The 24,584-nt window shown below is 53.6% G+C and overlaps 1 protein-coding gene across 1 annotated transcript in view; it reads left to right on the top strand.

Moving 5' to 3' along the window:
* The first annotated feature begins 9,127 nt into the window (after positions 1–9,127).
* CMKLR1 (chemerin chemokine-like receptor 1) overlaps positions 9,128–24,584 on the top strand; it is a 38,569-nt gene continuing 23,112 nt past the window's right edge. Inside the window, exon 1 of the mRNA XM_069497122.1 lies at positions 9,128–9,204. The gene's annotated coding sequence lies outside the window, so the exon portion shown is untranslated. The remainder of the gene's footprint in view (positions 9,205–24,584) is intronic.

The raw sequence follows: 24,584 nt of genomic DNA, 5'->3' as shown, positions 1-24,584 counted from the left end.
AACCTTGATAATAATAATACTCAGCATTTAGGAATATTCAATATGAGCCAAGAACTGAGCTACATGCTTATACTACTAGCCCCGTTTTACAGAGGAGGAATCAGTTTCAGAGAGGTTTTGTAACTTGCCCAGGGCCACTCAGCTGGTAATGGATGGAGCAGAGATTCTGATTTCATTGCTTTGTTCCTAAGAAATGGTCACAAAAAAGTGTCCTGAAGGATAGGCGGTAGGAGACATAATGATATTAATTATCATAAATATTAACTAATAAGAAATAATAATAAAAATATTCATTGAGAGTCTGTTATGTGCCAGGCACTATGCTAAGTGTCTTATATGGTGCTGTGGTCTGAATGTTTGTGTCCCCTGAAAAATTTATGTGTTGAAATCCTAACCCCCCAGGTGACGGTATTAGGAGGTGGGGACTTTCGGGAGGTGATTAGGTCATGAGGGCAGAGTCCCCACAAATGGGATTAGTGCCCTTAGGAAAGAGGCCCCAGAGAGAACCCTCACCCCCTCCAACAGGTGAGGTTACTGTAAAAAGATGGCCCCGCCAGACGCTGAATCTGCCGTCATCTTGATCTTGAACTTCCCAGCCTCCAGAACTGTGGGAGGTAAGTGTTTGTTGTTTATAAGCCGCCCAGTTTATGGTATTGTGACGGCAGCTCGAATGGACTAAGACGGACAGGTCAACACAAGTCCTTCCCAGCACAACTCCCTGTTGCTATTGTTACCTCCGTGAGGGAACTGAGGCCCAGAGACGTTAGACGGCTTGCCTTAGGTCACACAGCTGGAAAGCAGGGGTGGAAGTCAAGCAGTGCCCTCCACCTCCCCCAGCTGCTATTCTGAAGCTCACGTGGGCTCTGGTAACAATTCATTCATCGTCTGCTAGGACTGGCCCTAGGGTGGTCTTAGGAGATGGTGCCGTGTAGCTGGGCTTTGCCAGCTGGCCAGGAAGTACCGCAGCAGCCACAGGACTGGCGCAGCCCTCCCAGCTGTGCGGCGGCTAGGCGGGGGCCGTTCTGAAGAGGCACGTCTGGGTTGTGCGGGACACAGAGTAGGAGGCCCAGGTGGTGGCCAGAGATGCTGAGGGCATCAGCAGGTTCCTGGAGCAGATGCCAGTCGAGGGGATCCGAGGCCCGGGACCCCTGAGCAAAAACCCCCCTCATTCTCCAGGAGACCCCCCTCTCTCTGCAGAGACAGCGGCCCGAGTCCTGAGTGTGCGTCTGAGTCAGAGGCCCCGACAGGAAAATAAACTTTCTGTACTAAGAGGAGGAGGGAGAAGCTCACTTTTCAAAAATAGGAAAGGCAGCCCCGTTGCTATGACGAATTCCTCGTGTTGCTCTGTGTTTTCAAAAATTTCTTTTTTATTTTTTTAATGACCCACATAAAAAGGTACATACAGTCTCTTTGTAAAAATACATGGAAAAATCTCCATCTTATGCTGGATCCGAAAGAGTATTGAGGAGCTGGGCGGCCGGGAGAGCTCGTGTTAAGGCCTTTGAAGGCGCTGGGATCTGTGACATTTGGGAGTCCCCACCCTACCTCGAGGGAACCTCAGAACATCTCTGCAGACCTCACTACAAATGTGCATTTCTTGTAAAAATATCTGAAAAGCGTTTAAAAGAATTCAGATGAGATGGCTTTTTATGAAGAATAAATTATTCATCGTGTTCTTGCGGTGTGTGCTTTGAGGTTTCGAATATCTCTGCAGACCTTTGACAAGCTCGCGGACGCCGGGTTCTGCCCCGAGCGTTGAGGCCATGGGGCCAGGGTCTGGGGCCTCAGTCTACCCACCTGCGAAATGGGAGTGATTCAGGATAAAATACTCGGGGAGGTAGAGACAGAGAGAGGAAGAGGAAGGGAGGGAGAGAGGAAAGAAACACACAGACGCAGATGATGTTAGAGCAGATGGAGCAAAATATAAATAATTGGTAACTCTGGGTAAAACTATAAGGGAGTTCCTGGTACTATTTTTGCTACTTTTCTGCAAGTTTGAAATTACATCAAAATGAAGTCCCCCTACTCCCAACCCAAAGTAGTGGTGGTGGTGAGGTGTTGGATTCATTGGAAGCCTTGGAGCTGTGCCCAGATGGAGCCCGGGAGGGCACCTGGGGACCCAGTGGGTTGAGGGGTGTGGCCCCATGGTCCCTGCCCTCCCTAGCAGGGCAGGTCCGTTTCCATTTGCCTCATATTTTGGCGTCCCATATGGACTCTTCTGTAAGAAAGGGGTCCTCTAAAGAGAAGGCCAGAGGCTGGTGGCCACGGTGGTGGCAGAGGACTCGTGCGGGTCTGAGGACCTGAAGGGGTCAGTGTGCGGTGATTTCGGAGGCCCTGGGTTTTCCTAACAAGGAGAGAGAGGCAGCTAAGCTATGGGTTGGGTACTGCTGGGTGGGGTGGGAGGAGAGGCGGGCAGGGCGCCAGAGTCCGGCAGCGGAAGGGAGGAGAAACAGGGTGAAGGAAGAAGGGGCCGAGATGGTGAGCTCGGGTCTTCCGGCTACCGCCTTGCCCGGCAGCACTCACTTCGTGCCAGGCCTGCTCAAGGGACTTTGCAACTACGAACTCTTTTCATTCTCACAGGACCCCGCCCAGTAGGGCAGCTACAACTACCGCCCCCATGTTACAGAGGGTGATGCTGAGGCTCAGAGAGGTGAAGTCACTCTTCCAAGGTCACACAGCAGAGAGGCAGAGCTGGGATGCAAATCCGGGCGCCTGGCTCCAGAGCTCGGCTCCACTTCCTCCATATTTCAACAGAGCAGGGAAAGGGACCTGGTGAAAGATGCAAGGTCAGAGCCAGGGGGGAGGGTGGGGGCAAGGGGTGGGGGAGACAGGCTTCCAGAAACAACTCACAGAGCTATAGTGACACCACGTATTAAGTGCTTGCTCTGCACCCCTGCAGTGCACGCCACATGCATCATCTCAGAGAATGCTCCTAACTAGTCCTGTGAGGTCGAGATTACCATCCCTACTCTATAGGACGGCCAAGGAGAAGCCCAGAGAGGGTAAGTGACTTGCCCAAGGTCACACAGCAAGAAAGTGGCAGGGCTTGGATTTGAACCCAAGTCTTTCTGCCCTCAAATGGCTGTGCTCTTGACTGGCTGACTACCCGAAATGCAGTGGCTTTGCTGCTTCTCATCCATGGCTATTGGCTCATACTAACAGCTGGCCCTGGGAGGACAGGTGAGGGCATGGGGGCTGGCTCGCATCATCAGACATTTCCAGTATGGGTCAGGTCCTGTGTTGGAGCCAGAGTGACAGCAGTCCAGGTGCGGACACAGATGTGCACACGGTGAAATGAAAGAGCACTGTGATTTGAGAAGGACGAACATGTTGGCTAAGTACAGACCCACTGACAGAAGGGGCGATTTTCCCAGGTAAGTGGGAAGAAAAGGGGCAATTCTGGAAGGCTGCCTGGAGGAGAGAACACCTGAGCTAGGTTTGCACAGATGCCCAGGAGGTTACCAGGCAGCTGGGCACAGGGTGATAAGAGAGGGTATTTCTGGCAGAAGGGGCAGCTCCGGCAAAGGTGCTCGAGGCTTTAAACCTCAGGTTCACAGTAGAAGGAAGGGGAAAAGCAGGGCCAGGCAACTGGAGAGATGGCCAGGGGTGATAGAAGCCTCTGTGTGTGTGAGTGTGCGTGTGTGTGTGTGTGTGTGTGTGTGTGTGTATGCATGCGCATGCGTGTGGAGTCGGGGCGGGGAAGCTCTCTGGGAATTGGGAGGATCAATCAGCTGCTCAGGCCTTGCTGTGTGGCTTTAGGCAATTGCGAACCTTCTCTGGGCCTCCATTCCACCCCCTGGAAAATGGAAGTTTTCCCAGAACCAAGCTACGTGCCCCGCTGGACATCACCTGTGAGTTAAGGAACAGCCACAGGTCTCACGCCAGCTCCAAGCTTCTTCCTGTCCCTGTCAGGGGTCCAGGAGAAATGAGCCTGAACAGCCCTCCCAGGCTTCCAGGGTGGTCCCACCAGCCCCAGAGTGGAAAACTGTCTCTCTCTCTTTCAGAAGGAGGGGCTGGGCGGGCAGGGCCCCGGGGCTCACTCCCCACCAGGAAAGCCACCTCCGCTGGCCTCCAAGCTGGGGCCTCCTCACTCGGTGTCCCTCCACCCCTCCCCACCCTCCCACTCCGTGCTGTTAACCCTTTCCAGCCCGGACGAAAGTTCAGGGGCCTGGACGCTCATCTAACGGACGGAATCAACTGGGCCGCCAGCGTCTTCCTTCCATTTCTCCTTCTCAGTTCCCCAAACTCAAATGCTCACTTCTGTCCTTCCCTCCCCTTCAGACAGTCCCCAAGCCCCCGAGGAGCCCCCCTCCCCTGCCCCCTCTCTCCCCGAGCCTGGTCTAGAGAGGACAGGAGAAGTGAGCCTTGCTGTTGCCCGAACACAGACCACAGACACAAGTCATGTTTCCAACACAGCTTTGTCTGGGGCTGTTATGAATGTCTGGGGATGCTTGGCCCGAGGCCCGACCGTCCTGTCGTGGTGACTTTGCTGTCCTCTCAGTGGTTAAGGACTGGAACTCGGCCTTCAGGAAGGAGTCCTTGGGTCCTCCTCGGTCTAGCTGGCCTGGGGAGGTTGCTGACTTTGATCATCCATCTATTCATTCCTTTAACAAATTTGTTTCGTGAGCAGCCCCTTTGTGTCTGGCGCCAGACCCTCCCTCCCCCCAGTCTCTCCCCTCCATGGAGGGGGAGAGGGACGATAGAGCACAAATGATCATTGCATCACAGTTGGGGCTGGCTCTGCAGGGGAGGATAGTGCGCTACGAGAATGAACATCAGGGCACTGGCCTGGTCTTGGGGTTTGGGAGAAAGTGACATTTCAGCTGATATCTGAAGGTTTGGCTCCTCCTGGATCTCTTTTTGCCTCTGCCATCCCTTTAGTTTTCTCTTTCTTGGGAGATGAGGTTGGCAGAAGCCAGGTTATGGGGGATTGTGATAGACCAGAATCGAGACATGGTAATGGGGAGCCATGGAATGTTGTTGAGCAGCGGAGTGACATTCAACAAAATGCAGCGTGAGGATGGCCAATTCTAGCAGCATCCCAGGACAAATTAGAGGGCCTGCATTTGGGAAGGTAGGCTTTTAAATGCCCAATAGAAGGAGGAAAAAAAATCCAACATTTATTGCATGCCAGCGGTGAGCCAGACTCTGTTCTAAGCACATTGTATGTATCAACTCATTTTCCCAACAACCGTCTGAGGTAGGGACTCTATTACTGCCGTTTGTAGAAGAGAAAGCTGAGATTCAGAGAGGTTAGGAAATTGCACAAGGTTGCACAGCTAGCAAGTGCAGCAGGGACCCAAACCCAGATCTGCCTGCCACCAAGGTCGATTTCCTAGTCCTACTGAAGCAGTCCTTGTATGAGTTTTCTACTCCTACTATCACAAATTACCACAAACTCAGTGGCTTAAAACAACACAAACTTGTATTCCTACAGTTCTGGAGGTCAGAGGTCCAAAATGAGCCTTAAGGGCTAAAAATCAAGGCGTCAGCAGGGCTGGTTCCTCCTGGAGGCTCCAGGGGAGAATGGATTCCTCACCTCTTCCAGCATGGGGTTGGGGGGGCTGCCTGCATTCCTTGGCTTGCGGCTGCATCATTTAAATCTCTGCTTCCTCATCACCCCACTGCCTTCTCCGTCTCTGATCTCTTGCCCTTGTGATTACATTGGGCCCACCTGGATGTTCTAGGATCGTCTCCCCATCTCAAGATCCCTAATTTAATCACATCTGAAAAATTCCTTTGCTTTCACCATGTAAGGTAACATATTCACAAGCCCTGAGGATTAGGACGCAGACATGTTGGCGGGGGGCAATTTTTTTCTGCCAGTTTCCCCTCCTTGTCTTTCGGCTCCTGACATCTTCAGGGCACGTTCATTGTCCAGGGATCTTTCCTGGTAATTAAGAGGCTCTTGGAAAGCGTCACGGCTCCTCAAAAACAGGGAGTGTCCGGAAGTCCAGCTTCATGAGGGTGGGGCAGGGCTGCCCGGTTCACCAGCCTGCGCCTGGCACAGAGCAGGTGTCTAATAAACACCTGCTGAGCATGGAATACACCAGAAGAGATAAATGACATGCCCGAGGCCACACAGCCAGCCTGTGGCTGGAATGGCGCTCTCATGCCCATGTGGCCTGTCCATGCCTTACAGAAAGTCTGGACTTGGAGAGCTGTCCACGTCACAGAGAGCATCTTTGACAGCTTCCTTCGGTTTGGGAGCCTTTCTGGTGAGCCTAGTTTAGTCAGCTGATGATCAGGGAGGTTGAGCGAACTCTTTAGCCTTAACTAGAGTGTTAGGAATCCCTGAATACTAAGGATCAGCCAGAAATAGATACCCCAGGGCTTGGGAATTAAGCTATCAGCTCCATCTACACTAGGATCAGCTGATACCAGGACGGTGTCGTGGCACAGCTGGAACCAGCCCCCGTGTCTCCCGGGTCAATGGGATGGGCTTTAATTGGAGAACAGAGTAGGACCAGAAAGGCAGCCCCACGCCACCCCACCCCAACCCCCAGGTCCAGGGCAGGCATTGCTAATTGATCTCCGTGCTCTTTCCAGCCAGGCCTGGATGCGGCCTCAGATTCCCTTTAACACGGAGCTCGAGGAGTCAAGGACCCACCGACTGGAGTTGGTATCCAGGTGAAGCTTATTCTCCATCTCGACTCGCCACGGAGGGTCCGAGGGTATAAACAGAGGTTTCTCTGCACGCCCTGGAGGGCATTACAGTCTCTGAGCCTTCTCCTCCTCCTTCGTCTCCTTCAGCAGATGAGGAGACTGAGGCTCAGAGAGGCGAAAGGACTTGCCCGAGTCCTGCAGCGGACGGTGGTGGAGACAGCAATTCAGACCAGGACCCATGGATGCAAAGCCCCTGTTCTCAGCCTCCCGTTCTGTGCATCGACAAGGTAACTTGTTCCAGGCCGCGTTGCAATTGATTCCTAATTGAAATGACTATGATCAGTGGTTCTCAAATTTGAGCAAACATCAGAATCCCCTGGTGGGTTTCTTTTTCTTTTTTTCTTTTTTTCTTTTTTCTTTTTTTGAGACAGTCTCACTCTGTTGCCCGGGCTAGAGTGCCGTGGCGTCAGCCTAGCTCACAGCAACCTCAAACACCTGGGCTCAAACCGCCCTTCTGCCTCAGCCTCCCGAGTAGCTGGGACTACAGGCATGTGCCACAAAACCCCGGTGGCTGGGGCCTGTCCCCAGAGTTTCCGATTCACTGGGTCTCAGCGAGGCCAGAGAGTCTGTACATCTAACAAGCTTCCGGGCGAGGTTGCTGGTGCTGGTCTGGAAACCACGGGTCTCTGTTAATAACTAACTTTCAGGTGGTGATGTACAGCATCCCCATCACGTTATGGAAACGTCCTCTCCTTTGGACCAGGAGACTTCAGGGCTGTTGCTCTGCTACTAACAGCTGGGTGACCTTCTCTGCCTTCTCTGGGTCCAGGGTTCCCACCTGCATAGTACCAGTTTGGATACTGAGTCCTCCACATAAGCCCAACAGAGACAGGAGGTTTGGAGGTTTGGAGCCAGGTAGGCTGGGTCTGACTTTTGACTCTAGGAAGCTGTGTGACCTTGGGCAAGTGACTTAACCTCTCTGAGCTTCAAGTTATTTGCAAAATGGAAGAGTTAGATTTGATGGTTTCTAAGTGTAAATCTCACTGAATTAAGGAGTTGAAGATGGTGGGGAGAAGAAAGTGAGGTTCTAAGGCTGACCAGATGATGAGGACATGTTCCCTGACCCGTCCATGCCTTTGAGGCCCAAAGAAGAGCAGGTCTCTCTCCTCCTCTCCCTCCCTTTCTCTTTCCCCCCACTCTCCTCCTCCCCCTCCCTTCCTCTTTTCCTTTCTAAAAGTGTTATTTTAGGCAGTCTTGGTCTTGGCTTTGGCTTCAGACAGACCTGGGTCCAGCAGGACTCCGTCAGCATGAGCTGGGCGCCTGGGGCAAAACAACTTCCGCTCTGTGGCCCCGGCACCGTCATCTGCAAAATGGGCAGGTGACACCTCTCCTGGCGTCGTTAACAGTTCGCACGACTTACTGCACGGAAGCACGTGGTATAGGGCGGCGCACACAGTGGGCGCTTCCGTTACGTCTTAAGCCTGCAGCCAGACTGCCTGGTTGGAACCCCAGCCATGCCATCTGCTGGCTGTGTGTTCTTGGGCAACTGACTTAACCTCTCTGTGCCCCGATTTCCTTATCAGTAAAATGTGGGTAGTGATAATACCTACTTTCTAGGGTGGCTGCGAGGATTAGTGAAATCCCAATCGCCCAGCAGGATGCCTGCTCTCAGCCATTTTGATCATTCCACTGGTGATGCCGCTCACAAACTGGGCACCGACTTAGCGCTGGGAGAGGGCAGGGAGCAAAACCCAGTCCTTTCCCCAGGGAGCTCCCGGAGCAAGGAGAGAGACCCCTAAGGGGCAAGGACACCACTGCATCAGTGCTGTGACGGGGTGAGCCCCCGGGGCAGAGGGGAGCCCAGAGCAGACCCCAGAGGGTCAGGAAGGGCTTCCCCTGGGAGGGGCCTCCAAGCTGAGACCTGAAGGGGACGCAGGAGGCCATCGGGCCACAAAGAAGGGCAGGAACAGCATCGGGGTGGGAGGAACAGCGCTCACAAAGCCCTGGGGTGAAAGGGAGCCCGTCTCACGGTCAGTCTGACACTCTGTGTCCCTCGTGGGGAGCAGCCGTCCTCCCCCAGCAGCCTGGGGCCGCATGTGGTCCTGGTTTGCACCGAGACAGTGGGCACGGCTCCCAGCTGCGCTAGGCTGCCAGAGGGGCTGGTCGTCCCCAGCGGGTCTGGCCGCCACCCACGAGCCCAGTCCCCGGCTGGCAGGGGCAGCCTCTCCTGGCGGCCCCCACTCCATGCAGCTGGCCGCCCCCGCCCTCGGTCAGCCCAGTTTCCTGCCCCTCCCTCCTCTCTCCTCCTTCCAGCTGTTTCTCTGGCTGAGTTCTGTCCCCGTTTCACTCAGGGCAGCAGCCCCAGCAGCGAGCAGGGAGCTCAGGGCAGAGCGGGGCTCCCTAGCGAGCCTGCGACGGGACAAGGGTCTTCCAGGGGGCTGTGTGCGCCCTGGGGGCTTCCGAGGGGATCTTGAATGAATGAATGAATGAGCAAACTGCTTTCTAGGAGAACAGCCACAGCCAGAGGAGCCGTGTGATTGAGAGAAAGAAGCTGGGGAAGCCACCAGGAACCAACGGGAAGACCGTCCGGGCGAGAAGGTATCACATTTACCTTTGGTGTCTTCCAGAGGGGCCGGGGAAGGGGAATACCAGCAGAGAGAAAAGTTTGATTCTTTTTATCATTTAATGTTTGTCCAAAGGAAAAGAGTTTTCTTGCTATTTTCAGATTTCAAAAGTAATGCATGTTAATTGTAAAAAATAGCGAATGCACACATGTGGGTATATACTTGTGGACGGCCGCATCTAGTTTGGTAACCTGCTTTGTTCCTAACCACGACTGTGGACTTCCTTCCGTGTCGTGGATGTTTCTGCAACATACGTTCTCATGGCTGCGGGGAAAGGCTGTTTTGGAATGTGTTTAACCCTTTCCTATTGAATTGGTTTCCACTTTTTCTCATTATTATAAACCAGTGCTGCAATGAACACTTGATCTAGTATGTCACTTGTGTGTGTTTGGCCCACGGATACCTTTCAGAGATGAAATTGCTGGGTCAAAGGTTTGCCTATTGTAAGGCTTTTGAGCCTCCTGGCCACGTTGTCCCCTGGAAGGTTGTGCCAACTTGCACCACGGTGTTGATTCGGGGTGTGATATTTGCACAGCCTCACCCCGCATTGTTGCGACTCATCCCTCAAATGTTCCCTGATGAGAAGTTGAGAAGAATAGCTAGATGCTTTGATTTGCATTTCTTTATTAATGTTGCTCCTCTTTTATAAAAGTATCGTTCACTTTTCTTGTGTGACTGTTCTGTTCAAGTCTGTTGCCATGTGTTTTTCCTGTTGGCATGCTTATTTTTTTTCTTATTGATGTCTAAGAGTTCTTTGTATATGAAGGATACAACGCTTTGCCAGTGCTCTCTGTTGAAAATATCCCGCCACTCCCTTTTGTTTTCAGACTAGCACATTTTAAACGGGTTAGCCACAAAAACCAGCTTTTGGCAAAATTACGAATAACACATCGTGATGATCAAGTACCTGCTACTCGATATAAGACTTGTGTGGTTCAGAGAAGTCAGGTCACTGGTCTGAGGTCACACAGCAATTCCATTTAAAGAAGCCCCCAACTTCCCTTTCTGTGTCCTCTATCTCCTTTTGAAGACCAGTCTCCTCTGTGGTCGTGCTGCCTCTCCGGCCCCCTCCAAACTGCTCGAAGGAACGATTGCTTGGAATGCCTTCGTTGCCGAGGCGAATGGGACTGGCTGATTCAGGCCTCTGCTGCAGGCCAGGGTGGCTTGGCATTTTCTTAAAAAGGAAAGTTTAACCTAAACCATGGCACTCAAATGGTGATGTGCCAGGCACTTGGGAGGTCCATGGGACTAGTGACTTCCCGGTGCACAGGAGCCTTCTCTGGACTCCCCTAAAACTTCAGGGAGTAGATGAACTTGACTTTGGGCAAGTCACTCCTCTCTCTGGCTTGACATCTTCTGAGAAGTCCCCCACCCCCATTGGGTCAAGACCTGTCCCCTAGGCTCCCCCAGGGCCTGTATTTTCAGTCCCCTGCACAAGAACTAGCATCTGTTAGGTTCACTGAATAAATAAAATACCCAGGCCTCAGTTTCACCATCTGTAAAATGGGGAGGGGGCAGTTGCACTAAAGTTCCATCTCTTAGATGTTTGTTTAATGACTCCTCTCCATTTGCAAACCACTTTATCACGACGGCTTTCTTGGATTCTCACCACGGCTGTGTGATAAAGGTACTATGAACGCCCCCCTTTTGCAGATTAGGAAACTCAGGCCTGGGGGGCACCTGGAGCTAGACCTCCACGAGAGGCAACAGAACACTGTGGCTGTGGGGGTGGGTTTGGACGGGCCTGCCCCCTGCCAACTGAGTGATGCAGAATAAGTTAGTCCTTATCGTTGTGCCTCAGTTTCCTCATCTATAAAATGGGAATAGGAACAGTAACTGTCTTATAAGATCACTGTAAAGAGTAAACGAGGTTATACACGTAGAGCGCTGAGCAGAGTTTGTCTTCTAATAAGGGCTCTATAAACATTAGCTATTACTCTCATGGTCATTTCTATCCGATCATGCTGTCTACACCTGTGACACTCGTCTGAGCCATAGAAATTATTATTGATTTCTGTAATGGATTATTAATGCTCAGGTTCCCATCAGTGTATTGGAAAACCGAAAGCCTGTTTCTTTTTCTTTTCTTTTTTTTTTTTTTTTGAGACAGAATCTGCCTCTGTTGCCCAGGCTAGAGTGCCGTGGCGTCAGCCTAGCTCACAGCAACCTCAAACTCCTGGGCTCAAGCGATCCTACTGCCTCAGCCTCCCGAGCAGCTGGGACTACAGGCATGTGCCACCATGCCCGGCTAATATTTTTCTATATTTTTCTATATATTTTTAGTTGTCCAGATAATTTCTTTCTATATTTTTAGTAGAGATGGGGTCTCGCTCTTGCTCAGGGTGGTCTCGAACTCCTCAGCTCCAAAAGCCTATTTCATTCTCTTTGAGCTACTCAGCTCCGGTACAGTCATTCCTGCCAGTTGCAAGACAACCAGGTGGACTCAGAGCCTCTCAAAGTGCAGTCTCTGGACCACTTGCGCCACGACAATCATCGGTGCTTCTTTAAGCTCCAGTTTTTGGAATCCGAGCCTCTGAGAGTGAGGCTTGGGTGTCTGCGTGTTGAACCAGCTCCCATGTGACTCAAATGTGCCCCCAAACTGGAGACCCACCAATCCAGAGGACTGGAAAGTCTTTGCTTTTTGCGCTTTGTTCATAACGAGGTTCTGGGTTCTTTGCTGCACACTGAGGTTTCTTTTTTCCTTTCTAAGCAAATATTCACGTACTTCTGTGAATCCACGTGTTCTGTGTCAGCAACCGAGGCCAAGCTGCTTGGTGGAGAAGTGAAACTGCCTTATGGGACCACAGAAAGTCAGATCATGTTAGCAATCCCCCAGGGTGAGGGGCTTTGAAATTATTTAAGCCACAGAATCCTTTCCTCCAGTGCAAGTCTGTGGGAAATGCAATTCGAAAGCAGGTAAAAGTGGCGTCATTCTCGTTGAAGGGAAGGTGGGGGACTCCGGGCTGCAGCTCGCTACACCTCACCCTTGTCACTGAAGGGCCTCTAAGAATCCTTGTAGCTTTGGGGGGCAGGGAGCAGGCTGAGAACTACAGATCTGCTCCAAGGAGTTAAGAAACCAACATTCTAGAACTTTGGTGAACTTGCTGTGTGACCTTAGGCGAGGTGGCCCCACTCTCTGGCCAAAATTATCTCATCTGTAAATAAGGACGTTGAATTTGTATCGGTTAGGGTAGTAGCTGTAGTAACATATAGCCCCCAAATGTATAACGGCGCAAACAAGACAGACGTTTATCGTAGGGCAGGTGGAGGGTGGTCTTCTTTTTTGTAGTAATTCAGTGACTCATCCGGTGGCTCCACGATCAACTCGGACAGCGTCATTGTCTGCGGCCATCTGCAGGGGAGGACAGAAAGCGGGGAGGTGGCACGTTTGTTTGCCTGCCCGGCCTGGAAGTAGCCGGTGTCACTTCAGCTCTCACCTGAGCACCGTCCCACGGCCCACGCAGTGGCACAGGAGGCTGGGACACGGCGCTCTCGGCAGGGGTAGCTTCCCACCTGTGGCTGTGTACCGCGGACGCGGAGAATGGATTTTTGTGGACGGTTTCCTGTCTCTGTCACAAATACGATGACCTCTGCGGTCTCTTCCACCCTTTGATTCGAAGTCTAAATTTTCTTAAAGTTAACAGGGTGGCGTTGGGCCCACAAATACTTTCCTATCCTCAGGAAATATACGGAGTAAACTCCCAGATTCCAGGCCCCTAAACACGGATTTCTCTGGAACATGGGTAACTGCCACTCTCTGTCCCTCCTGGAAGGAGGAAATCAGAATAACAATTTTACTGCGCACGTCCTGGTTAAGGAGAAGGTATTTATATCCATTATCTCATTAAATCCCACCATTAATATCCATTATCTCATTAAGTCCCACCATTTATATCTATTATCTCATTAAATTCCACCCTATGTGGAAAGGCTTCGGGACTGTCAACACATTTTCTAGATGGGGAAAATGAGGCTCAGAGAGGTAAAGGGACTTGCCCAAGGTCCCACAGCTTATAAGAGAAAGAACTAGGATTTGAACGCAGACAATCCTGTTCCTGTCCTAGGGTTTCCATTGCACGTGGGAATGTGTGTGTGTGTGTGAGCATGTGTGTGTGTGTGTGTGTGTGTGTGTGTGTCTGGTTAGGGTAGGGGCTTTCCTTGGGCTGGACTGCCCCAGGGATGGGCACAGGGGAAGAGGAAGCTCAGGAATCTAACTCCCCAGAATGGGCCAAGGTGTTTGGTTGTAAGGCAGCTGGTGGCTGGCCTGGGGTGGGGAAGCCCAGTGTGACTAAACATGACAACCGCTGGCCATGAAAAAGAGAAGTGATGGCACATGAGGGTGTCGGTGGGCCTGGATGACACTGAGGCCTCGAGAGGGCCAGGCACGTAGCGTGTGCTTGGGGACCATTTGCTGTGTGACCAAACCCCTGGAGCGCGAGGCTGCAGCGACCTGAGAAAGTAAGAGGCATCGGGCCCAGTCCTTGTCCTTGGGGCCCTTGTGATGAAAAAGACGGGATTCTGTCCTCCTGGAACTTCAGAGGGGCCATGGGGGGTTACATTTGTGTCCATTTTCAAGATGAGGAAAGTTGAGGCCCTGATTGGTCGAGTGACATTCCCAAGATCACTTGCTGGGATCAGGACCTGGGGCTCTTGGTGTCCAGTCTGGGGCTCTTTCCAAGCCCCCTTCTGAGCAGGAGGCTGCAGGCCAGGCCCGGGATGCAGTGAAGGGGCCCTGTTGTTGGCAGCCACTTTGTGCTGCTTCGGGACTTAGGACATTCTGGTTTGAGACAGTGTCAGGAAACCGGTGAATTTATTTCTCTTTGGAAGAAACCTCTAGATTTTTGCAGCGATGGGCATACATGTGACTGAGGAAGAGTAGCATTTCCTGTGCTGCTGGATGGGACCGAGAGGCAGTACTTGTACACGGTGCTATCCAAGAAAGAAATGTCAATGTCTGGGTGGCGCCGGCTGGCAGCGCACTGCGGTGATGCTGACAGATTCTAGAGCCAAGCGCTCTGGCGTTAGATCCCGGCTCTGCACTTTGGCTTCCGGGCACCCTCGGCTTGCTCGTTCGTACGGAGGGAAGGCCGCGGTGAGATTAAACGAGTCAGTATACACAAAGCACTCAGTGCAGCACACAGCCACCTCGATGAAGACATTTCTATTTTTAGTCTCAGGAAGGTGAGCTTTGAAATTTGCCTTTGCACACCTGGGTTGGTGTGGGCATTTGCTGCCTTGTGACCTCGGGTTCCCAGGCTGGAAAGGGGGGCCTTTCAGGCAGTCTCTGGGTTTCAAGTCTGGCTCCAGGGAGAAGTCCTGGCGGTGGTGGCGGTGGCGGTGGAGGGGGTGGGGGCGGTGGCGGTGGCGGGGGTGGGGGCGGGGGCGGGGGTGGGCAGTGCCTCGGGGTGAGCCGCCTCTGCGCAGACCTGCTCTGGCAACGCTGGAAGTGCCGGTGGCTGAGTCAGCAGGGAGGTCAGCTGGCATCCAGGCAGAGCGTTGGAATCGGTTCTGCTTTCTCGGGGTGCGTGATCCCAGCCCGGGCTCTTCCTGAGGGCGGCTCTTCCTGAGGGTAGCTCTTGTGCAAGGCGATGGGTGAGTGGGTGAGGATATCGGTGCAGAAAACCACAGCTAGAACACTCGGTTTCTCCTCCAAGGGAATCGGGGGTCAGAGAAACAGGAAGGCCAATGGGGACAGGGTGTCGTGTAGTGGGGAGAGGACAGGCCCTGCAGCCAGATGTGGGCTCTAGACCTGGGTCTGGCACCGACCACCTTTGTGAGCTTGGGACAGTCACTGACACATAACCACAAAACCTTTGAGCCACAGTTTCCTCTTGTCTCAGGGTTGTGGAGAGAGTGTCTGCCATGTTCTTTGGCCCATAGTAGGTGCTCAATAAATGACCTGGCATCGTGATTAAGGGCAGGGGACAGTCAAAACATACCCATCCCTTGCTGTCTAAATTGTTTAAACAGTTATCAAAATCTATGGGTTCCTGAGTGCTAGATGAAGTAAGAGTTCAGGTAGCAAGTGTATAAGTTTTTTGTTGCTGCTGTAACAATAACCACAAATGGAGTAGTTCAAAAACAACAACATTTAATTATTTTATGGTTCTAGAGATCGGAAGTCCCAAATAGGTTTCACTAGGCTAAAATCAAGGAGTGCATTCCTTCTGGAGGCTCTAGGAGGGAATCTGTTTCCTTGCCTTTTCTAGCTTCTAGAGGCTTCCCACACTCCCTGGTTTATGTTCCCCCGCCCCCATCTTCAAAGCCAGCGACAGCAGGTTGAGTCCTTGTCACATTGCGCCCCCACAGGGTGTACTGAGTGAGGGGCAGGCCCCAGGCTTTGGCGTCATTCGGATTGGCTCCCAGTCCCTCTTCCACCAATTACAAACCTGCTGACTCTAAACAAGCGAGTGTTCCCATCTGTAAAATGGGAAGGCACCGAACAGTTCACAGGGTGGTTGTTAGGAGGGACGGATGTAGCCAGAGTAAGCGCCTGGCACCTGGTCAAAGGCTCAACATGAATGAGGGACCCCCTGACCCACCCCCCAGACAGTTGAGTTTCCCAGCTGGGGCCTTTCTATGCCAGGCACTGGCTGTTTCTAGGTATGAGAACCCTTCTGCTTCTGCCCGTGCTGGGGAGACAGGCCAGTGTGGCTGCTGGGCCACCATGGGGTGCTCACGGGTCACAGTCACCCCTGACAATTCCATTCCTTATCTATGCAGGACAGTGAGTGAACCCTGGGCCGTTTGCCCGAGGGCTTATTGATAAACGCACTCCCGTCCAGGCCTGCCTGCGACATCAGCTCCGGGGTCTGCAGCGGCAGAGCGCAGGTGGCTTTCCCTGGGAAGCCGGGAAATGTTGCTTCAAGAAGGAAGCACCGGTGTGAGCGGGGTTCGAAGGACGAGTTGGCCTTGAGCTGCCTGGAGAAGTTGGCGAGAAGTGTGAGAGATTCCAGCCGGGGAGAGCAGCAGCGTGAGCGGAGACGTGGGGACGTGTGATGTGTGCAGGATGTCTGGGCTGGCGGGTGGGAAGCGGGTAACAGCAGGAGGGAGTCTGGATGCGCTTCAGGGCCTTGAAGGCCCCACCCAATTTCCGGGTGGTCTGATCCATTGCATTGCACCGGAGCAGCATCCTGTCGCCCCCGAGCCTTGCATTTTTCAAACTCAGTTGATTAAACTTGAACATTTGGACAACAAAAGAGCCCAGACAATCCGAAGCTAATTGAGGTTGAAATTCCGGCTCAGCAGTGGGCATGTTGGGTTGCGACTTTATCTCCCGGACTGTCTGGCCCATAAACCAGCTTAGGGAAGAGAAACTTTCCTTCCATCGGTGGCTTTCTTGATTGAATGTTGGGTCCCCTCTTGTCACTTCCAGGACTCGCTGGCGGATATAGACACAGAGGCTGGGAGGAAACAAGGTGTTTCCTTCAGGGCTGAGGAGAGCTGACTTAGGGTGGCACCTTGGTCTGCCTGGGGTGATGTGGGGATGTCTTTCCTGGAAGGAGCCGGACTGAGCCGGGCATTAAATGGCCCACAGGCCTCCTGCTGTGGGGAGCGGGCAGACTGACGTCAGCAGCACGTCTGCAGGGAGTGCGGGCGATTTTCAGTCTCTTTTATGACAGACTCGGCTCACAGGGGCCTCTTCAACTGTCGGGGATCTGGGTCAGGAAGAAAAAGGGCTTCCCTCGGGTCAGAGTGGAACGGCCACCCAGTGGGTGGAGGCAGCCGCTCTGCGGCCTCGAAGACCTCTTTTGAAACCCACAGCTGCCTCTTGTGGGCTGTGTGTCCTCTGAAAAGTTGCTTGACTGTTCTGAGCCTCAGTTTTCGCAACTCTAAAGGGAGGATCACGAAAGGGCCTCTCCTCACTGGGGTGTTGAGGGTCTTAAACGAGATCGAGTGTGGCCTGGAGTTGGGGCTCAGAAACAAACTGTGGTCCCAGCGTGGGGGAGCTGGCCCGGTGGTGAGGGGACAGGAGGGACCAGAATGCCTGAGCCACGAAAAGCTGAGAAATGCCGGTCCACAGTTTCGTTCTGAGCTTTTCCTGTCTGTTTCCTGCCTCGGCCAAACACCAAACACCGTGGCAGGGGCAGGGGGTGGGGGTGGGGGGGAGGGGGGAGGGGCAGGCCTGGGTTTGCCAGCCTCACTTTTCCCAGGGGGATGCGGGGCCTGTCTGGCCTAATCGGGCCTTTCCTTGTTCTCCCCTCCTCTGCCATGAAAAGCCTCCGATGTGAGCAGGCTGGCCCCAATCCACCCGCTCTGGCAGTTCTTCCTTCCGAGAGTCTCTTGTATCATTTCCATGGCCCGAAGGGACAGGTAGCTGTCACTAGCTGAGTCCAGGCTGGGTTCCTGCCCAATCCCACTTCCTGCCTCCAAAAGTGTCCTCTGGGGCGGTCACACCTCTCAGACCCATCCCGGCAGACTGTTTATAAACCGACCCCCCCCCCCCCCCCGCTGCCTTCGCAGACGCTCACCAGGAGCGTGGGACACAGGGCCAACAGTCCCATTTTACAGTCGGGGAAACCGAGGCCCACGGAGAACACGTGTGCTCACTCGCTCCCTCATTCTCCAAATCATGATGTCTTTATTCGCCAACCTCCCTCTCTGCCTTTGAAATGCACCCGCCCAGCGGCGGCTGTAGCTCTTTGGAGTGTGACGATGCAGAGTTTGGAGTTAGACAGGCCCGGGTTTGAGTCCCGAGTACCTTGCTTACCAGCTGGGTGATCTTGGATCAGTTTCTCTCTCTCTGCCTCAGTTTCCTTACTTATAAATTAGGTGGCCGGGAGAGGTGGCTCACGCCTGTAATCCTAGCACTCTGGGAGGCCGAGGCAGGAGGATCGTTTGAGCTCAGGAGTTCGAGACCAGCCTGAGCAAGCGTGAGACCCCCCGCCCTCCTAAAAATAGAAAGAAATTATATGGACAACTAAATATATATAGAGAGAAAAATTAGCCGGGCATGGTGGCACATGCCTGTAGTCCCAGCTACTCAGGAGGCCGAGGCAGGAGGATTGCTTGAGCCCAGGAGTTTGGGGTTGCTGTGAGCTAGGCTGACGCCACAGCACTCTAGCCCGGGCAACAGAGCAAGACTCTGTCTCTAGGTAAATATACAAATAAATTAGAGGTGATGATAGAATCTTCCATGAGTTGTGTGGCCACAGACCCACCCTACAGCAACCATAGCACACAGCACCGTGGGCCTTTATGACGGGGCTGTCACTTCGTCTTCCGTGGGTGACTCCCCAGTCTCGCGCCCCATTCCCTCAGAAGCCGGTTCAGCCAGACACCCCGTTGGAAACCAAAGCAATAAACTCACACACACTGAGCTGTTTGTAACTGACGACAGTGTGCAGCAGTGGGGTGTTTGCGGGCAGGATGCCTTGAGCCAGCACAGCGCCCCTGAAGGTGGATGTCCAGGTACTGTGGACACAAGGTGAGGGGACTTTCTGGCCAGGGATCTTCCCAGTGGCAAGCGAGCTGCAGCCTCCTCTCCTTCAGAGACCTGAGGACAGGAAATTACTGAGTTAATTTCATAGGAGAAGTTTATAGTTCCAACTTCCTCACACCTCCACTGGGGCCTCTCTGTCCCTCCCTTTTCTTGTAGACAGAATGACCGGAATTGGGTTGACTTTTTTTTTTTTTTTTTCCAAAATATGACAAAGCCGCATATTAGCAGAGCTCAGAGGATCAGGGCAGGCCTGGGAGGCCATGGAAGCCGGTGTTGCAATCTTGGCATAGCTATGTCTACACTGCCCGCCCACCAGCCTCTCAGACAGAGCCTGGGCGGAGAAGTGGTTACCCCAGCTGTGTCCTGTGCCCTGGACGAGGAGCCTGGGGTCCCTGTCACTCTCTACTGAACTGGTAAAACTGTCCTCCAACCCACAGGCGTCCTTTCCTGCCTTGTGCGGGTGTTGGGAGCAGGCACGGGGAGAGGATGGGACGGTGGGTGGCTGGGTCAGTGGGGGAGAAGTACGTGACATCAAGGTGTGCTTGGAGAAGCAGGGTGGTGAGGTGGTTGGAGCTTCTGGAATCCGGATGCTTGGTTGCGAATTGCTTGACTTCCTTGCTAGGTGGTCTTCGTTTCCTCATCTGTAAAATGGGGTTAAGAATGATACTGCCTGACAGGTCGTGGGGTGGGGCAGTGGGAGATGGATCTATGGACGGGTACCTTCTTGTTTTGTTTCTTTCTCTCTTTCTTTCTCTTTCTTTCTTTCTTTCTTTTCTTTTCTCTCTCTCTCTCTCTCTCTCTCTCTCCCCCTCCAGCCCTCCCTCCTCCCCCCTTCTTACTTCTCTCTTTGCCACAGGTGTTTACAGGGGAGAAGCTAGAACCGGGGGAGCTGGAACTGGGTTCACGACCGCAGGAGTGCAGCCACCTGCTAGGGGCCACACAGGGAGCCCTCAGCGAGTGCGCCTTGCGAGCTACTTTGTCACTAGCTAGCCCCATCCCTAGCCACGGCGTGGGCTTAGTAAGAAGCTCCCGGCTTGCCTGCTTGTGGGACTTTGGGAAAGTTGCTTCACCTTTTGAGAGGTATGTTGCTGAGGGGGCTGCCCCCCAGGGGGTGGGGAGGGGCAGGCGTGAAATGAAAGGAGCTGTGGTCCCAGGCAGGCCCTCGGGACGTTCCTGGAACCACCTGGAAGGCGTCCCTGGGCGTACTCTGGCTCCCCCAGGGCTGGTGGCCAGTGCCCTGAGCCAGCTGTGGTCTCCCAGAGGTGGAGTGGAGCATCTTTGGGCAAAACGGAGCACCTACCTGTTCCTGATGGGAGGGTCAGATGCCGGCGGGTTCTTGGCGGTTTCTCCCCTGTGGCCGGCGACGGTCAGACCTGAGGCCGTGGAAGGAAGCGCGTCCTCTCTGCTGTCCAGGAAACGTGCCCGGCCGCCCCCCACCCTGCACCCAGCGCATTGTGAGCGCTCGCAACACTCAGGAGCGGAGGAACAAATGAGCCCCAGCAGCAGAGGGGCGCAGAGCTCAGGGGGCAGGATCTCTGTCCCTTAGGGAAAACCAAACCCTCACTGAGATTATTTTGAGATTGTGTGATTATTTTTAAGACACATAACATTATTTTGAGGGCATATACTTTAAAAAAAAAAAAAAAAGCTTGAGAATTTTGGATTCCATGCCATAGTAGACCCGTGTGTTTAAAGACGGAAACTGAGGCCGTTGGGAGTCTTGGGCCAGCTCCGGGGAGAGGTGCCCAGTCTGCGCTCCGGCCTCCCGTCCGGGCGGCTCATTTGGGGAAAGTTGGGGCAGAGAATTCATGGATCATCAGGTCTGAGGGGGGTGTTCACAGATGATGGGGTCCTCTTATCTCTCCATTGTGTATTGGAGGACACAGGGGCACAGAGAGGTTAAGTGACTTGCCTGAGGTCACACAGCGGGTAAATGGCAGAGCCAGGGTTCGAACCCAGGCGGTTTTAACCACACCACTTGAACAGATGCCGCTTTGGTGAGCCCTGTTCCCGTCTGCCCTCCTACATTTGCGGCTGGGCAGCTGGGACACGTTTCCTGGACAGCTGAGACCCACTTCCTTCCACAGCCTTGATTCTGATCACAGCCGGCTCCCAGAGGGAGGAAACCACCAAGAACCCAGGCAGCACCTGGGCCCTTGAGGGCTCTTCTACTGGGGACAGGTTAGTGGTTGGTTTTGCCCAGAGAGGTAAACTTCGGAGTCCCCAAGCCGAAGCCCTGGACCTCTCTGGCCTGGGCTGGGTCTCTGCCAGGCTGGTGACATGCCAAGCCTGGACGGTGACACACTGGTCTCTCTGGGACTGGAAGTAGCCCCGTGTGCCTCTCGTCTGAGGCCCCTGGCCGTGGGGCCAGCCTCTTCTCCCAGGTGGCTTAGCCCCTGCCAGTCTCTCCTCTGGGCTCTCGTTCCGCAGTCTGCGAGGCAGCCAGGAGTTGGCAGGGAGCCTAGAACCCATTTCCAGAAGAGGAGACTGAGTCCCTAGATATGATGTCCCAGAGAGAGGGCCGGCGTCCGGTCCCAGTCCTCCAGCCAGGCGGGTCCGTGAGCTCGGGCAGGGACTGTACCCAGGTCCTCCACGCTGGGCCAAATGGCACCTTCCAGCTCCGAGTCACCTGAAAGCATCAAAGGCTCGTGGCTCAGGGAGGGGTAGAAACCGGTGCAGGGTCACTGAAAATCAGAAGCAGCGTTGGAGCTGGAACCTGGTTCCTCTGTCTCCCCGGCACCTTGTTCGTGCCTCAGTTTCCCCCGGGGAAGCATTCAAGGTCTGGGGTTTGGATGGGGGAGACAGAGCTGCTCTTTGGGTCTCAGTTTCCTGATGTCAGACAGGAGGGCTGACAACCCCAGCCCCCGGGAGCCCGTCTGTGGCCGAGTTTTCACCCGTCTGCAGAGAAACGGAAAAAGAAAAAGTACACCTAGTAGGTGCCCAGCTGGGGCAATCGGCTGAAACGGTCACCTTGTGCATGCTGGACTCGAATCCGGGAGAGAATCTTGGCTGGAAGGCGGCTGTGGGGGAGGAGCTGGGAGAGGGGTACCAGGGTCTCTGTGGAGGTGGGGTAGATAGAAGAGAAGAAGGAGTCACAGAACATTCTAAGAGGCCCTGTAGTGGGTTCAGATCTGGATGCCTGCCTTAGATGGGGTTCCCCAGAAGCAGAGCCTGAGACAGTGATTTGGTGCACATAGTGTGCTCTCAGGGAGGATCAGGGTTAGGGTGAGATGAGCGAGGCAGGAGCATGCAAGGGCAGAGCAGGATCCCAACTTTATTTAAAATGTTGACATTTAACTCATCATGCATTGCTTTTACATTAATTTTGATTTTTTAAAAAATATGCCATTACATTATTATTTGTTTGGGTTAGTGAGATTTTTGGCACCTTGTCCCTAAATTTGCACCCAAGGCAGGTGCCCCCCTGGCCTGGTCCCAGCTCTGCTCTCAGGAGAAGGGGAGGGAGGGAGGGAGCTAAGCGAGGATGTGGCCTCGGTCCCACGGAGAGACCTGGAATGTGAATTGCGCCCTGTCGGTCAGGGAGAGGCAGGAGAAGAGGGCAGCTGTGAGCTGTTAGCATCTGACATTCTCTGCCCCCGGAGGACAGGTGCCTCTGCCAGTAAAGGGGACCCGGACCCGGCACCAAATAACATCCACGACAATACCCTTGGCTGTTCTTCGAGAGATGGCAGTGCAAATTTAAATGATCTACAAGTGCTTTTGGCTGCTGGACTGTGTTTCTTTGATTATGACTGCGCTGGAGCTTCCGACGTCCCGCTGCTATTCCCCTCCCAGAACGAATGAAGGCGCAGGAAGGGGGCGGAGCCAGTGTGGATGTGGGCGTGGCCTGAGGGCCTCAGTTTACCCCAGGCTGCTGGCTCCTGTCCCAGCGGGTCGGAGCTGGAGAGAGGAAGGACAAGTGGAGGAGAGGTCTGTGGTTCTGGCCAAGGAAGGAGAAGCAGAGGGAGGAGGAAGAAGAAGGAAGGAGAGGGCTTTGTCCCCCGGGTAACCAGGCGTGTGCGAGGCTCCTGCGAGATGGACTGGCACTTTGGGCTCTTCCTAAACAGGGAGGAACAAGTGGAGGCCTGAGACCTGGGATGTTAGTTCTGAGTCCCCGACCCCTGGGGTGGGCTGGGCCTCCTGCTGGAGGTGACAGGAAAGCAACCGTCACCTGTCGGATGCCTCCCTGGGCTTGGGGAAGGGGCTCAGGGCTCCTTCTCCTGCCCCTGCCTTCCTCTTGGGATTTTAGAACAGGGCCCATATATTCTTGTGAAAACTCCACCTCTGCTCCAGCCGGGGCCTGAGTTTCGGCTATTAAAGCTTCCAATCCCAATTCTGTTCATGACATTCTTCCGCAGCCGTATTGCGTGAACGTGCAACGCATTTGTGCCTCTGCTGTGGCCTCAGCCTGGAACGCAAGCCTGGCTGACTGTCATTTGTCCTTCCAGTTTCACTTCCTCCAGGCAGCCTTCCCTGACTTGGCCGCTGGAGTCCATACGATGCCCATGAGTTCCCCCGGCCCCCTGGGCTTATGTGGTCATGGTTTTGCTCACTGTCTGTGGCTCCTACCTGGCTTTGGGTTTCCTGGGGGTGGGAACTGTATTTTTGTATCCCCAGCTCCTAGCCTGGTGCCTGGCAGATAATATGTGCTCAGTAAGGTTTATCGAATGTATGAGTGAGAAGTACGTAGTCTGTCATCAGATATTTTTACCTTGGTGTGAAAGAAACTCCGAGAGGAGTTTTTGTCTTGTTTTGTTTTGTTTTGTTTTTAATTAAAAAGGCTTGGGATAAACTGGGCCCTTACAACCATATCATGTTCATGTGCGGGGCAATGTCATGTAATAAGATTCGCGATCATACTCAACAACAACAATAATATAATAATAATAGATAACTTACTAAGTTATGGAATAATATATCTAATATCGTTGTTAGGTTATTGGTTATCTAATAATGTTAACTTACCATGGGCCATGGGACATTCTTGTTCTGGGTGTTTTATGTTCTTTCCCTTATCGTATCCTAATAGCAACTTTACAGGGTATGTAATGGTGCTGCTCCATTTCACAGATGGGGAAACTGAGGCACAGAATTTAAGTAACAAAGAGTCTCACGGGTAGTAAGTGGCAGAACTGGCATTTGAACCTGGGTGGTCAGGCTTCAGAGCTTGAGCCCTTAACCATCACATGCTGAACATGGCTTTGGGTTCAAGTCCCAGCTCCTTCATTTTCTAGCTGGGCGATCTTGGGGAAGTTGCTTGACCTCTCTGAGCTCGTTTCCTCACCTGCGAGGTGGGAGTGGTCATCAGGGCTGTGGCGGGGCCGGGGCACAATGAGGCATGGAAGGACCCGGGGGACCGATGGCGATGGTTCTCACAGCTCAGGCGGGCGGCAGTTCCAAGGGTTTCTGATTGAGGCTGCGAACAGCAGGGCCTCGGAAACCTGCGTCAGCAGATTCGTCACGGGCAATGGTCTTGACAAAGGGCAAGGCGGCCGGGAGGAGGGGACAAAGACTCCTCTGTCAGCACTTGGGCCCTCGGGGAGGCAGGTGGGGAAGCCGTGAGTGCTACAAACAGGGAGGCGAGGACCCCGCCTGCAGGTGGGGTGGGCACCCTGCCGCTCGCCAGCCATGGGTGGGGCTGGAAAATTCCTTTGCATCCTTTCCTGAGGGGCCAGGAAAGTTGGGATCAGTTCATGCAGGGGAGGGGTTTCTCTGCACGCTGGGAGTGTGGTCACTGTTTAATTTTTAAACAAAAATAAAAGCGCAAAACAGCTTCAAGTTGGCAGCTGCTCAGGGCTGCTTGGGGCTGCTCCCTGGCACCCGGGGCCACCGAGCCACCTCTGAACACGGCTCCTTGTGGGCGCGGGCTCTGGCCTCTGTGGGATCCGGGACAAGCTGCAAACCGGCTGCTG

This window comes from Eulemur rufifrons, chromosome 21 (genome assembly GCF_041146395.1).
Source record: "Eulemur rufifrons isolate Redbay chromosome 21, OSU_ERuf_1, whole genome shotgun sequence".
NCBI lineage: Eukaryota > Metazoa > Chordata > Mammalia > Primates > Lemuridae > Eulemur > Eulemur rufifrons.
The sequence above is the reverse complement of the archived record's forward strand: the minus strand, read 5'-3'. Positions and strand labels throughout refer to the sequence as shown.